We start from the raw sequence: 5,422 nt of genomic DNA, 5'->3' as shown, positions 1-5,422 counted from the left end.
GGTAGCATGGAAAACTAACTTAGGCTTTCTTTCTTTCTTTTTTTTTGACATTTTTTATTTTATTTTTCATTTTTTTTTAATTTTTCCATTCCAAAATTTCCACCTACCCCCTCCCCGTACTTCCTGACCTATCCTCCTCCCTCCCCCTCCAGTCCCAGGATACCCCATCTTGTTGGAAGTCCAAGGCCCTCCCCCATCCATCCAGTCCCATGGACGCAAGCATCCAAATAGACCAGAATCCCAAAAAGCCAGTTCATCCAGCAGACACAAGTCCCAGTGACATTATCAATGGCTTCTCCGCCAGCCCTCACCATCACTCATGCCCAGAGATTTCAGCCTGACCATAGCCTCATTCAGTCCCAGTCCAGATGGAATTGGTGAGCTCCCATTAGATCAGGGACATTGTCTCTGTGAGTGGACCAACCCCTCTCTGCCCTGACCTTCTTGCTCATCCTCTGCTTCCCTCAGCCCCTCAACTGGACCCTGGGAGCTCACTCCAGTGCTCCAATGTGGGTCCCTTTCTCCAACCCCAGATGAAGCAACCATGGAAAGATGCGAGATACCTGTCAGTGTGACCATGGGACAAGGCAGGGGAGGATGTGGAGAAAGGGGATCACTTGTCCATTGTTGGTGGGAGTGTGGGCATGTGCAGCCACTTTGGAAATTAGTTGGCAGTTTCTCAGGGGATTGGGGGTCAGTCTGCCTCAATACCACTCTTGGGAATGTACCCAGAAGATGCCCAGTCATATTACAGAGGTATTTGTTCAACAATGATCATAGTGGCATTGTTTGTGATAACCAAAACCTGAAAACAACCTAGATTCCCTTTAATGGAAGGAAGGATAAAGAAGGTGTGGAACATATACACATTAGTGTAGTACTTATCAGTGGTAATAAAAACAATGACATCTTGAATTTTGCATCCAAATGGATGGAAATAGAAAACATTATTCTGAGTGAGATAACCCAGACCCAAAAGATGAATATGGTATGTACTCACATATTAGGAGATTCTTGCCATAAACAAAGGACATTAAGCCTATAGTTTGCAAGCCTAGAGAAGCCTAATAACAAGGTGAACCCAAAGAAAACCATAAATAGATCCTCTTGGAAGTTGGAATGAAACAATATTGTCAGGCAAAATTGGAAGCATGGTGGTGGGGTTCTGGGAAGGGGAAAGAGAAAGAAGGGAGAAAGGAAAGACTGGAAAGATCTTTGAGGGAGTGGGGAAGTAGAGATGGAGGAAGGGCAGATATAGGAGCAGGGAAGAAGATATTTGTAGAACGAGCTTCGGGTTGTGTTCCTGCAGCCTGGCTCCTGGCCACCTGGCTAGCATATGCCCTGAAATAATAACACAGAAGTTGTATTCTTTTAAACATTGCCTGGCCCATTAGCTCTAGCCTCCTACTGGCTAATTCTCATATCCTGTTTTAACCCATATCTAGTAATCTCTGTAGACCATGAGGTTTGGCTAACCAGGAAGATTCTAGCCTAAGTCCATCATGGGCTGGAGCTTCATTGCGTCTGACCTGGACAGGAGAGGCATGGCATCTGCCTCACTTTCCCCCAGCATTCTGTTCAGTCTACTCCACCTACCTAATTTTCTGACCTATCAGGGCCAAGGCCGTTTCTTTATTAACCAATGACAGCAGAAGGCCCACCTACATCATTTCCCCTTTTTCTGTTTAAGCAAAAAAGAAAGACTTTAACATAGCAAAATTACATATAACAAAGCAGTTACAAAGCAAGAATTAAAGTGACAATATTTACATCTACTTTATCTTTTATCACAACTAAGGAAAACTATAACTATCTATATATTATTTAACTCCATCAAAGACTCCAGAAGGATATAATATTACCTAAGCAAACAAGAAATAAGCAACTTCCAAACTCTAGAAATGACAGAGACATCTCACTGCCTGGACAGTCGCCCAAAGTTCTTTTGGACCATTGGGGCATCCATCTTTGGCCTTTAGGCCCATAGTATCCAGAGACATCTCCATGAATCAAAATATTTTAAGAGTTCAGTCACTAACTTCTGTGTCCTGCAGAATGTCTCACAGACTCTTTCATGAATCAGGAACCCCAAAAAACCATCTCACCTTTAGGCAAGTTCAGCTGTCCTCTCTCTGAGGGTTCTGTGTCCAGTTCATGCAACAGTCCAGGCAAGAGCATTTTCTTGCCCAAATGGCTGTCAAACTCCATAAGGAGCCTCTTTGATGCCCATCTTCCTCTTGAAGTAAATTGGTGCTGCCATTTTCATTGTCATGAAAAGCCCTAAGTTATTAAAACATTAAATATCATATTCTGTAGTCTTTAAAAGATATGAAGAATTTCTATCTAAAATATATCTATGTACATCTAGAAAATCTAACATGACTACAAACTTGACTATTATAGATGACTATCCATTAACAACCTATATAGATTACATTTTCACATGAACTACACAATCACAATACCTCAGTCAAAGGTCACAAATACATATACATATAACAAGATTGACCTAAAATTTAAATCACTAAAGTCAAATCCATACCAATGCAAATTATTCATATCTCTATCATATCTCTCTTTAAATGTAAAATGAACATTTATAAGCAATATCTGGGAATATGGGCACTGTTATTTCATTCCAAACTGCTTCATGCTGAATGGGGGCACTCTTAATCAGGTCTTTTAAGGTGTAACCTGTGTGCCAGGTTCATCTCAGTCAGCAGTTGAGTGAAGTAATTTTTTGAGGGTTTTCACAGCAACCTTTCAGGAGGGCATAGTCTATCATACCATATTGGGATAGAAGCAATCTGCAGGGTCTCATCCTCTGTGAAAACAAAAGAAGAATCTTTTTTCCAAAGCATCATATCCTTAGATCCAAATTCTGAAGTCAAGGTATTTTCAAAATATGTATGTTGGATTAGTTCAGCAGGATTCATAAACAAATATCTTTTAGCATCTGTTGCTCCATCCTCAGCATTCAAACAATTCAATGAGAGCATAATAGCATACAGTATTAAGATAATATGTGTATTTTCCATCTTTGTGTGGCTTTATTTTTAACCTCTATTTCATTTATTTTTACTTTTTGAGACAGGTTCTTTGTAAATCTTTGTCCTGGAATAACTCTGTAGACCAGGCTGTCCTTGAACTCTCAGAGATCTGTCTGTCTCTGCCTCCCAGGCATTGGGATTAAAGGTGTGTGTTACCACACCTTGAAGTCATAGAGGTCAATCTACTTCTGCCTCACAAGTGTTGGGATTAAAGGTGTGTACTACCACACCCAAGTACTCTTTTTCTTTTTACTTTAAGAACTTTAACTTTTAGCTGGCATATATTTTTAGCACACTGTAAATCATCTAGAGGTTTTCTTTGTCTTTGAATCTCTCTTTACTGTATATCTGTCTTTTTCTGACTACATGAGTCCTTAAGGAGAGGGTTAAAGCCATGGCTTTGCCGCCTAGATTCAGCCCATTCCTTAGCATTCCAGCATCATTTCAGTGGTACCGGCTGTAGCCGTGTTTACCGCTACAACTCTATGGCGTTTCAATGTCCCTGCCAGCAAGCAAGCTGCAGCATTCTGCTCACAGATCACACTCAGTCAGAATGTCTGTCTTACAGAGTCAGAGTCTGTCCTGGCAGCACGGCTCAGGAAGCTGGCATTTTAAAACAACTCAGCTTTTTTTCATGCTATGGCTGAAAACCGAAAAGCATGTATTCAACTTTTCATCAACACCATTTAAGTGTTTCGTGGCAGAACCTTTAAAAGAAGCTGCAGGGTTTTGCAGCTAAGACTGAGTCAGGAAGCCTCTCTTAGATGAGAGTGCTTGCTTGCTTCTAGGAAGCAGAACGGACCCAAGAAATTGCTGCCAGCAAGAAAACATGCTTTACTCTATTCTTCTCCAAGCTTTCTCAGGCTTTCTGTGGATGCAGTTATCCACGTGGGTGCCATTTGTAGAAAGAGCTTCAGGCTGCATTCCTGGTTCTTTATTAACCAATGAAAGTAGAAGGCCCACCTACATCAGATATCTATATTAAGGGAGCCATTTTAGGGTTGCCAAGAGACTTGGCACTTGAGGGGATCCCTGGTGTCTATGGAGATGTCCCCAGCTAGGTCCTTGGACAGCAGAGGAGAGAGTGTCTGAACTGGCCTTGCCCCACTAACACACGGATGATTATCTCGAATATCACCATAGAATCTTCGCCCGGTGATGGATGGAGATAGAGACAGAGATGCTCATCAGAGCAACGGACTGAGCTCCCAAGGTCCAATTGAAGAGCAGAAGGAGGGAGATGAGCAAGAAAATCTGGACCGTGAGGGTTTTGTCCACCACCAAGACAGTGTGCCTGTTCTAATGGGAACTCACCAAATCCAGCTGGACTGAAACTGAATGAGTCTGCAATAAAACTGGACTCTCTGTGGCTGACAATGGGTGTTGACTACGACCAATTGATAAAGGCACTGGGACTTGTTCCTACTGCATGTACTGGCTATTTAGGACCCTAGTCTATTTGGATGCAAAGCTTCCTAGTCCTTGGACTTCCCACAGATCAGGCTTCCTTGCTCTCTCTTAAGGAAAGAGAGGGAGGGAGGAGGGGGAGTGGGTAAGCGGGAGGGGAATGGGAGGAGGGGAGGAAGTGTAAATCTTTGAATGGAAAAAATTTTAAAAAGGTGTCAAACATGTACACATTGGAGTGCTGCTCGGTGGTAAAAAATGGTGGCTTCTTGAATTTTGTATGCATGGATGGAAATGGAGGACACTGTCCTGAGTGTGATAACCCAGACCCAGAGAGATGAATATGGTATGTACTCACTCATTGGTGGATTCTAGCCATAAACAGAGGACATTGCACCTATAGTTCAGGAGCCTGGAGAGGCTGGATAATGAGGTAAACCCAAAGAAAGACAGATATAGATCCTCCTGGAAATTGGAAGCAGACAAGACTGTCAGGCAGGGGTTGGGAGCATGGGGGTGGGGAGGGGAGAAGAGAGGGAGAGAGGGAGAGGATGGGAGAATTGGGGAGAGCTTGGGAGGGTGGACAAGGAGGAGGGGTGGATATGGGAGCAGGGAAGAAGATATCTTGATTTTGGGATCAGTTTTGGGATTGGCAGGAGACTTGGCTATGGAGAGGATTCCAGGTGTTCATGGGGATGTTCCCAGCTGGGTCCTTCGGCTGTGGAGGAGAGAGAGCCTGGACTGGCTTTCTTCTTAAAGAATTTCAGAGCCCAAGTCTCCCCGAAATGAGGGAAAGTGCAAAAAGTAATCAGAATACACACTAACAGTAAAGTTTTTAAAAGTTGATTAACCATTTAATCAAAGCAATTGGTTACAGTTGGTGCCTAGAAGCTCACACACCAGGTGTTACCGTGCTGGAGTTCATTTCTCTTGAAAAGAGAGAATCATAACTTGCAGGCATGAAGCCT

This window comes from Microtus oregoni, unplaced genomic scaffold (genome assembly GCF_018167655.1).
Source record: "Microtus oregoni isolate MIOR12 unplaced genomic scaffold, Mior012 000018F_ref0000195, whole genome shotgun sequence".
NCBI lineage: Eukaryota > Metazoa > Chordata > Mammalia > Rodentia > Cricetidae > Microtus > Microtus oregoni.
This window is presented reverse-complemented; position numbering follows the sequence as displayed.